This window comes from Drosophila serrata, unplaced genomic scaffold (genome assembly GCF_035046125.1).
Source record: "Drosophila serrata isolate PLE 108 unplaced genomic scaffold, ASM3504612v1 contig_295, whole genome shotgun sequence".
Classification (NCBI taxonomy): domain Eukaryota; kingdom Metazoa; phylum Arthropoda; class Insecta; order Diptera; family Drosophilidae; genus Drosophila; species Drosophila serrata.
This window is the reverse complement of record NW_028257193.1, coordinates 271,597-282,717: the sequence shown is the minus strand read 5'-3', so window position 1 is coordinate 282,717 and position 11,121 is coordinate 271,597. Positions and strand designations below refer to the sequence as shown.

The 11,121-nt window shown below is 40.1% G+C and overlaps 1 protein-coding gene across 2 annotated transcripts in view; it reads left to right on the top strand.

Annotated features, from left to right (window-relative positions):
* The first annotated feature begins 3,083 nt into the window (after positions 1–3,083).
* Positions 3,084–11,121, top strand: part of side (motor axon guidance molcule sidestep) — an 80,835-nt gene continuing 72,797 nt past the window's right edge. For both annotated transcript variants that reach the window (XM_020944191.2, XM_086836928.1), the window contains exon 1: positions 3,084–4,397. The gene's annotated coding sequence lies outside the window, so the exon portion shown is untranslated. The remainder of the gene's footprint in view (positions 4,398–11,121) is intronic.

The window sequence follows — 11,121 nt, the reverse complement described above, 5'->3', positions numbered from 1 at the left end:
CACTCAATCAGGCGGCATCAAGTATTGCTCTAAAAGCATTTGCAATGCCCTCCCTGCTACTCACTGGCACATTGCATTTGTTATATCCTTGTTATCCTTGATCCTATTTGCGCTTTTCTTTTGCTGCCGCGCTCAAGTGGAAGTGGCCGTGTGCGCATAGGTGTGAAGGTTGCCGCGGGGCAAGGCACCTGGCTTGCAACAGCAACAGCAACAGCATCATCTCGGCAGGACCAGAATGCATCAGCAGGAGCCGCGCATAAAAGGCTAATGCTCTGGGCCGAGTGTGGGGGAGGGGGCCGTGCTGCCATCAAAATGCCCCGGGTGGCTTACAGGTGCAACAACTTGCCAACTGCATTACAATGCCACGTCACATGTGCGACAATCTGTTCCCATTTAAAAGCCAGCCACCGATGGGGTGTTGCTGTTGCTGTTGCCTGGTTGTAAGTCAGTTAGCAAAAGGTGACTATTAAATATTCACCATTTTATGGAAAAAGCATCAGATGGAAAGAGTTTTAAAGGAAACAAAACAAAAGCATTTAGAGCTTTAAAGATTAAATTGTGCAAGTATTTATTTGTTGTACAAATATATTACATTAAACAGCAACGAATAGGAGACTAAGTCTTCGGTAATCTTAATCTTGAACAAAGTATCATTAACAAATCAATACTTTATCTACTTGAAGAGTAAACTTAATTTGCAATATTTGCTACTATTTGTTTAAATTATGCATTTTACGAGACATAATCAACTTATTCCATATAAAGATCAATAAACTAAATGTGTTATTTTGTAAACGTAATAAAAACTTACCAAGAAAAGAAATCCGATTTTAATTTAATGATTTTTTTACTTGGTTGTGTACTATACACCTATTATTTATTCTTAGTTGACACAAGTATAAGTGTGTTCATTATCAATTGGAAATTTCTATATAAGAATCTTTATATGCTTGGATAAAAAATAATCAAAATAGAGAATGAGACATTTATTATTATTAAAAATAAATTGAATATAAAAATGTTCTAATTAATTCTTTATAATATTAAACCTATTTAAATATAATTTATTTTATGTTTCCATACTCCGACTTCTCAACAAATGTTGCCGTTTATTTTATATGAGTCGCAACACTTAACGAAGGCAGCATGTTGTATTGTTGCCAGCAGCATTGTATATGCTGCCAGCATTTGCTTATTGTTTCAGGAACATGTTGCGTGCGTGGAACCAAGTGATTTGTTGACTGTGTCATGTTGCTAAGTGCTCGAGGGCAATTAAGTTATAAGCAGAGTAAGTTAATCATATAAGAATATCGCAGAGGTAGTCTATTTTTAAGCCAAAGACAAAGTATCAAATGTCATTAGCAAGGTATTTAATTTAATTGGTTACCTTGTTCCTAGGAGCTACTAATCAATGCCAATTAGCTTATTTACAGAAAACAAAAAACAAGACGGGGAATAAACTGTAGGAAAACTTTATGAATTATATCATAACTAAGGTCAAGAATCGATATTTTTTGATATTTTGTTATACTCAGTTTTTCATTTATTAAAGAACTTATAACTAAGTCAAAAATGCATTAATTTTAATTCGGAAAACTTACCCATGTTAGTTTTTATTAGGATAACAAACCGGCATATGATTCTAAAATAGGGTTACAAGCTTCTGACTGAAATTATAATACCCTGCAAGTCTTGTATCATTACATATAAATTTAATTTGGTTTTATAAAGAGCTGAAGTTTCCCTATTAAATTCATAAATAATTCTGTTTTCATTATAATATTAATCTACCTAAGTCACCTCCCCAACTTGAATAATATTCACAATTGTTCTCGAATTAGACCAAAATCCTTATAAATGTCCATTAGAAATGCATCATCATATTACCTAGTGGCTTATGACAGCCTATAAGCTCAGGGAACACAATGAAGCAGTCGGGGGGGACAGGACTCGAAGGCCATTGATAGGCTTGTCGTCGAAGGACGACGATAACAAAGCTCCTTCGGTGGGATAACTCAATTATGGGGTTAGTTATGGGCACGGATCGAGGACCGGGACCTGACCTCGGGTTGAGTGACCGACCTGACCCGCTCGGATAAAGGCTTTCGGCCACTTTGCTGTCAAATTAGTGCCTAGTTCGGGGCGCATAATTGGCCGTGCCGAAAGTTTTTACACGCAGCCATAAAAGATTTATGGAAATTATGCATGTGTTTTTGTTTATCCTGCGGCGGCAGCGGCAGCGGCAAATCGTCCCGGGATTTATGCTGGCTCCTAATAAATCACACAAATACAGCCACCGGCGTCCATTAATTGGCAACACTCGACCGGTTGCCAAAGGTCACGTCTTGGCAGCATGTTGACAGCGCGCGAGTGCCGAGCAACATGCCGCACGAGCGAAGTTTTCTCTCTCGGGTTATCCATCGGGTTGTTTTCCTTCGGGTTTCGCTCGCTCTCAGATCGTGTTGCTGCCGACAACAGAATCATGTTGCTGTAATAGCGCAGCATGCTGCATACAACATGTAGCGTGCAGTATTCTGCGGTGATAAGAGGCTTTAGTAGCTAGATTTGTAGTAAAAATAGCAGTTAAAAAAAAAATACAATAAATAACTAAAAAAAATAAATAAAATTTAATTATTAAAAAAAAACATGTATAGTTTTTAGTATGAACATAATTATAAAAATATTTATATTTTTTAAGTTAAATTTAATAGGAGTTTGAATAGTTTATTTCTTTATTTTCTTTGCCTTTTAAATATTTATAAATTTGTTAATTATCATATTTTTTGAATAGTTTGATGCCCGATGCCTAAACACTCCTTAGCTGAGATATATATTTAAAAACTTTATAAATGAATTATTAAATAGATAGGAACAAATAAAAATCAACAATATCAGCAATTCTTAAACAATTATTTAATATACAATATAATCAATATGAAATATTTTATTAAATATTACAAATAATTATTTTACATTTTCATACACGCACACATTGCCAGAAAGTAGCCAAATTGACGGCACATGTTGCGTGTTGCTGGATGTTGCTCGAGTTTAACACGTAGCCGACCGGGGACCAGCTCGCTGTGCTCGTGTTTAGTCTTGTCCGTTCTTGTTTGGTTCGTCGCAGCGTTTGGTTCGTCGTGCGCGCGATTTTCGAATTTAGAATCGCCTTTCGGCTTCGCCTCTGCAGCATCCGAGGAGGTATAAATTTCAGCTGGCAGCGGCGTGGAGTCAGCAATCAGCTAGATGGCGATGTTTTTTTGTCAACCTGCGATTTATGTGGCTAATTAGACCAAGAAGAGGCGGCCCATTAGTGCGTGACTCTCGAATGCTGCGCATCCGTATCCGTCAGGTTGCGTGTGCCCCGCCCCCCTCGCCAAGAGTAGGGAAAAACAAAGAGAGGAAATAATAAAAGAAAAACCGAATAACACTTCAGTCATCAAAACACTCGAGAAAAACTGGGAGAAGCCGATTTCCCAACCAAAAAAAAAGAAGAAAAATCTGCAGTGCAAAAAAGAGGAAAAAATTAAAATTTCGGGCAAAGCGGATTACGAGCGGAGCCACAACAGCCGAAGGCGGCAAAGGAAAAGTGTGCGGGAAAACAAAAACAACTCTCGAATGGAAAAGTGAATTTGCGGAAAGTGCGTATAGAACAGATAAACACGAGTGAGGAGAAAGTAAATCATATGGAAATTTGAACGCGTCACGCCGGCTCATTAACGTTCTCGAGTTCGATTGTGGTTGAGTGTGTGTGTGTTCCGTGCGTGTTTTCCATCAATTAATTCGAGCATTATAACGCCAGTCAGTTTTTCGCACTTTAAGCGCCAAAAAGAAAATAAAACCACCAAACAGCGACAACAGGAGGAAAAATATAAAGATATATGCACATACAAATAAAATAAAGAAAAACCCATAAAAGGCCACGGCAGAGCTGACAAAGAAACAAGCGAAATTAATGACACAATAACACACTGCGGTTTCATTTGTAGTGGTCAGTATCTGTGTGTAACAGTGGCATAGTGTATACGCAGAGTGGGCGCAACAGTTCCTCGATATATCATAATATATAGTACATATACATATATAACCCTCTCCGATCAGTATTCGGTCGCGTGTCGGAATAATTTATCACAATTGTCATCGGGCGAGTGAAAGTGCAGCATCCACAAGATACGAGATACAAATTGTTTATGCAGACATCTTTCCCCAAAATACGGGTCAGTGCATTAGAACAATAGCTGCGAGCGGCAAAAGTTGTTGATAAAGGGAAAACATAAATTAAAGTTAACAGTTTGCCAAGTCGCCAGTGGCCAGTGGCCAGTTGGAGGCCTTGAAAGTTCCTTCCTTCCTTCCTCCGCCGCCGCCTGTTGGATTAGCAAAGCGCAAGAAACCTAAGGGTGAGTCTGAGTCCCACTGATTTGTAGCTGTAAGTCGGGGCTTACAGCTCCATTCGCAGGATAGATCCTTGGTCTCGTCCTTGCCCAGAACTTGAGTGGGTTTGCTTATGGGACAGATTTGTTTGCCTTTCAAATTTTCATGTACGAGTGGGCTGATGGTCACTTCTGGGAAATATGCTTCAAGACGGCTCTGCCCCACGACTGAGATTTATGTAGCATTTACTTGGTTTCCTTTTTGGGGAGAATAAAAAGTAAATGAAAGTAGATGAATTTAAAAAGGAATATTACTAGGAAAAAACATGACAGTTTTAATGGTAATGCTTTAATGAAATTAAATTAATTAATTAACTGTTAAAGTTACATCAATTAATAAGGTGTTAATCCGGTGAAGCATTTGCCTAAGTATTTATCTAATTAACTATTTAAGGCAATAAACTCTTAAGGAGATTTGTTAAAGCTCCACAGTTTACCATAATTTATATGCATATTATTTTTTTATGTAAACAGTTTAGTAATGAATTATTAAAAAACCAATAGCATCGCTTAATTATTATGAATTATTCATTGAATATTGCTAGCATTTAAAGCAATTAAAATATTTATTTATTTTTCACCTGTTTTTTTTTAACTATTTCACATATGTATTTATTAATGGGCTTTGCATTTGCATTAATTTGTTTTAGAAAAATTATGATTCCTGCCTCGCAGTCAGCAAAATTAAACTTTTACTTTTAATATCCTATCTAATTCCTTTTTATGTCTATATTTACTTTACTTGACTTAATTTCATAAATCAAAAGCCGGGGATTCCATTGACAAATTCCACTTTCTCCGTTTTACTTTCCAGGCTATCTTTTATCCGTTTCTCTTCTTTTTTTTTCTCTCTCTCTCTCTTTGTTTTTTTATTTTTTGGGAACATAACCTTGGCAACAATCCGGTCAAATCTTTGCATGAATTTCGCTAAGCGCCTCTTGGCGCCTCATAACCAAAACAAAACTCCCTTGTGCGTATAGGGAACACACACACACACACACACACCCACATCCATCCTTATGTAGTGGCACATATGGCATACATAAAAAGCAAATCACAAAATCCACTGCACCACCTCTGGTACCCCGGAAAAGCAGTAAGCTCATATAAACGCCACCGCCGCAGGATATTTGCAAAGCCAGCGCCGTGAAAGGACCTCCTACTCCGGTTTGGTCCGTGTCCTGGACCAGCACGTATATACATACGGCACAACATATATACCCCTGCATATATATACATACTACGTACATGCAAGCCTGTCCAGAGTTTAGTCTATTAAGGCAAATAGAAATCCGGCAGAAATATAAAAGGCACAAGCCACACCCGCACAAAGTTGAAAATATGAACAGGACGAAACAGAAACCCAGCGAAACGAAGCGTTGCGTATACAGTTGAGCCTCTGTAAGGGGAGCTGCAGTAATAATACTAAATAATCTATTAAAATATCCTTTAAAACGCTATAAATTCAAGCAGGATCAAGGAAAGAAGTAACTTCTTATTTCTATAAATTCTAGAAATTCTTTCATTTATTTTCAATTTGCTTTAAATTTACCCCACTTTATTAATGATTTTTAGCGTTCACGCTTAAGATACTCCACCGTAAAAGAAAAAAATTTGAGGTAAATGCATAAAAAAGAATTCAATTTTAAACAAAATGCCGGGAGCTGCGAAATTGCTGCCAATGGCAATGGTTCTCCCTCCTCTCCGCACCCCGAATGAAATGTGTGTGCTATGTGCAAATATGCGAGTTTTGTGAGTCGGCGATGCTGCTGCCAAAACAATAAAACTTTCAATACATATTTTATTTGACTTTCTACTGCAATTTTATGCATAATAAATTCTCCAGCCCAGTAGTCGGTGCTTGGAACAAATGCTTTGGCCCCAAGAGCATTTGGAAAATGTGAAAAATATTATGGGTAAATACGATTCACATGACTAGAAAAACATTGGCCTCGTGTGCGACTTATGCATAATGAAGAGATTCCATTCCATGCCAGCGCAGATTGCAAGATAAACCGGTTAGATCGCTTTAGGCGATATTCATTTTTGGAATTTCCATTATGTACCAATGGAATTAATCCCGCCTGATCCTTGGTTGGGGAGGTATAGTCGAAAATTAGAATGAATCCTGGCTGGCTGGCTGGCTGGTTTGGCACATTTTCCAATTAACGAAATTTACAAAATGCCAACGCGTCCCCGGCTAAGCCTGCAATTAAAAACGTTGAGCACGTAGAGTGCAGGTGACGTCGAACCCTGGACCGCCTGCATCTGCACGTAGTATGCAAATTGTTGCAAATTATCGGCGTAAATTGCATTTGGCTTTAATGAGCAGAGAGAGAGCGAGCGTCTGGAGCAGGTCCTGGCTATGAGAATTCACCCCCCAACCTCCTTCGTGAAGCTCAAAGTTCAATTATGCTTCCGCGTCGTCGTTTTCGCCACTGTTTGCATTTAATTTCACATTTTGTCCCTGCTCTGATTTATGTATTTTCTCTCGCCTGCGTAGCGACTTAGCATATTTACTTTGTATCTATTTCCATGCGGATTCAGAGTCGGAATATCTCAAGAGTCTGAGTCGGAGTCGAAGTCGAAGTCGGAGGCTGGGTCTAAGGGAGTAGGCTTCGATTTTATTTGCGTGTTGTCACGTCGCGGCTTCCCAAGAATCGTTTTCGTTGTGCGATGCCTGATGCCGCTTTTAGATATTTGCGATTCTAATGCCCTTAAAGTGCTCGTCGGTTCCTGATTTGCATATTTGCACACTGATGAAGATGAATACAGACTTTCGTTGACCTTCCACGTCTCAATTTTTGCAATGGAATTCCTTGACCCCACCCCCATACCGAGTGATAGATAAACTTGTTATATTGTTACCTCTTATCACATAATGCTAATTGCCTTCGCCCAGCTAATTGCCGGCAATTCGACGATGGTTCCTCCTTCATGGTTCCCCTTTTTGTGTCTGCCTGCGACTGCCATAATTTATCAATTTGCGCAGCATCTCTGTAAACGAAGCAAATGAAGCGAGCCGGGGAAAACGAGCTTATCTCATGTCAAACACACACTTAAACGGTGGCAAACACACCCCGGAGGGAAATTCTCATACTGAGGAGCAGGAGGATGCTTGTAAATTTTTATTGGCCCTTAATGCAATAGGAAAACTATACGGCAAGCATGAACATTTCCAATTCAATTGGAAATACGTATTAACATGGCCATCTAGTTGCATTGGAATGGACAAATAAAATGCACAGAGAGAAATTAGCATTGATTGAATAGGGGATTTCATGCTGCAGTTTTATATTTTGCCTGTTGAGGCACTTGAGATACTTTAAACCTTAAAAAGGATTATACTCTTCTATCTTACACATTTTTATTTAATAATTTATTGTCTAAATTGTTAAATTGTTGGTTATATATTCTTAGAAGGTTATCTTGTTAAATTCATGTTACTATACTTTTTGTTAACTTAAATTACTTACTGTATAAACTTTGCTATAGTTTAAAAGAAAACAACAAATATTTGCAGTGCACAGTCAAGCCAGCTTAAAGGACATTTTCCGTGAAGCGAAATGCTGTTGACCAAATGCGATTTCAGCATTAAGCACAGTGAATTGCATTTACCTTGCATATCCTTCTTTTTGTATATAAGAGTTTCTCCCCCCAACTCGTTCGATATCTGCAACGGGGCTTCGATTAATGTCTGAGTCGCTTAATTGGCTTTCTGTGTTGCGATTTCACCTGGATTCCTGCTCCTGCTTCGATCCTGATGGTGATGGTGATGCTGCCACCGTCGATGTTTCTGTTGTCGCGGCTCAAGGATAAAACAAAAAGCACACCGCAAGCATTTGCATTTAGATTGAATTCGCTTGGCATTCGTTCGTTCGGAGCGTATCTTTTTTTTCCAATGCTTTGACTGATGCAAGCTGAGGAAATCAAAATAGCGCTTGTGCCCCACCGAAAAACGGGCACATCCATGCAGGACACCAGATACTAGCACATTTCCAGGAACACAATGGCAGAAATATTGAGAAAAAAAAACAAAAAAAAAGAACGAGGCTAAAATAGAAATGGAAATGGAATCATAGAAGCCTTGTTTACCCTGCACTTGCCACCGCTGCTACCCCGCCGTGGGTAGATTTTTGTGGCAAATCTTAATTAAATGCATAATTCGTATTTATTATTCAAATGCTCTTGATTTATGCAAATCGCGTCGTCGCTGTCGCTGTCGTTGGCATTGTCATTCCCGTTGCCGTTCATAAATATTAATTAGAATATTTTTACTTTAGCCGAATATGAAGAGAAATTTTGCATGCCATCGATTTGAAATTAAATAACTATTATGTCCAAGTGGTCATACCATAAATGCAGAGTTTGTGTGTGCGTGTGTGTTTGCAGTTGAAAAGTGCTTGTATCCCCTTTGAATAAATTAATGTCAAAAGTACTTTGGCTTTTGATTTTGATTGATGATTGTGCAGGGGCCTTAAAGCCACCGGCCACCACAGCTCAGAAACAGCAAAAACCGAGCCGCAAACCCCAACCCTGGCTCTGAAGAGGCAGCATTCAGGATGGCTTTCCCTTTTCGCCAGGACGAAAAGGCCCTGCGTGTGTGCATAGAAATTACGCATAAATAACCAGACATGAGAATGCCCGACTTCCGCCCCCAAAGACCGCCCCAGTTATCTGCTGCAGCTTTTGAAAGCGGCTGCTGCTGCTGCATCATCATCATCATCATTATCATCTTTGTTCATCAAGCTCGCTGCATCGTTGACAACGCCAATCCGCAGTCAATGACAGCCAGCTCTGGCTCTGGCTTGGGCACGGCCACGGGCTTTGCCTCCAACTCCGGATCCGCTCTTTTGCCTTACTGCCATGGCTCAAACCGGGTCTCCATGCTACAATTATGCACAGAGGAAAATCTGTGCAGAGTTAAGAAAATTAATTTCTAACTTAATTCATGATTTAAAAATGATATTGCTTTAGTTCATTAGAGAGTAAAAACTACAATCTTCACTTGACTTGAAAGTAAATTAAGCTAATATTGATATAGCCTAGGGTTTTTTCCTCCTGTGTACTCATGTGCCACACGCACGTGCGTGGTCGCATTATGATGCCGGAGATCGAGATGAAAATGGCTCTGGAGATGATGGGGATAGAAGGGTCTGCGGGTAAAGGACGATGCTGCCTTTTGTCCCAGCCACAGACGCATCAATCAGCTGTGTGCCTTGCTTTTGCCTTCGATGATACAAAATCATGCGAAAGTTCGAGTTGCCTGTTGGCATTGCCTTTGGCTTTGGCTTTGCCTTTGTTTCTCTTGCTTTTTTTTTTTGTCCTGCCTTCTTTTTTCTTTTGTTGTTGTTGTATTTGAGCCCAGCCTGGGCGTGGCCGTGTAATCAATTACGTGGCTTCATTAATCATGCAAATACCAACAGGAACAGCCGCAAAAGCGGAGCCTGGGAACTGAAACACAAGAGCAGTATTGCCATTATTGATTTTGTCAAGCGTGCGTCTGCTTATCAGTTAGCTGGCTGACGTCGAAGTCACACTGGCAAAGAGACTCTGCCTTACTGCTTAAAATTAATAAATTTTCCAGGAGCCACAGCCACAGGACGACAGTCTGACTGGCTGACTGCCTGAAGGATACCGGTCTTATCGGAGACACCCATTGTTGTTGCGCCGGGCCGTACACATATTTGCATAATTTCCTTGGCTCAGCTTCGTTTTGACAGGCTTCGACTATGGCTCTATGTGGCATATTCAAGGTTAATTTGTTTCGGCAAACAAACTTTGACTGCGCCCACACCACCCCGCCTTCCCGCAAAAGTATGCTAATATATCCCAGACCCAAGACGAGGCTGGCTTTCTGGATTTCAATTTGCTTTCGACTGGCATTTTATTTGCAGAAATATTGAAGACCTCATAATGAAGTTTCATGGCGTATGCAGACACGCATTAAACGCACTCACATACGAGGCCCTTTCACCCGAATCTCTGGGGAATTACTTCCATCTCTCAGCATCCTGCTGCCTCCTCCTTATGGACTCCGGAAGCTGGAGGGGCAGCAAAAAAAAAAAACGGAAGCTAGAGCAGGGATTCAGGGGTGGGGCTGCATTAAAAATGAAAGCCTTTGGAATTCGCTTGTTAAATAAAATTTTATGTAAATGATTGAATGAACGCCTGCGACGAGCTCTGAATGCTGTCGTTAAAATGCTTTTTCAGGGCTCTTTTGGAAAAGCCTGTTGTTGTAATTGATTTTGCTTTCTTTTTTTCCCCAATTGCGCTGCACGGAGCTTTTGAAAAGCCGTTTATCGAGGGGGCGGGTGGGGGAAAAAATCCCTGTAAATGCACATGGCCAAGGTGTTTTTCCGACAATTCCTTAACCGCTTTTCCCTGTTCATTAGACTTGAAACTTTTTTCGCCAGACTTGAAAGCATTCGAGTCCTGCGGCTACTCCTGTTTCCTGTTGCGCATGTTTTGCATTTTGTTACCTGTCACTGGTTACCTGTTCTTTGCGTTTTTCGACTGCCTCCTGCTAAGTCCTTTTTATGCGCCTTAAAAATGCAAATTTACGCTGACATTTAGCGCGGGGGCTAGTTAAGTGGCCACCGCTAATTATGTGCAACCCGCCAAGTGCTGAGCCTTCTTATCTGGGCGGCCAAAACCCACCCGGACATGCCGTTGAGTGTCGGGTTTTACG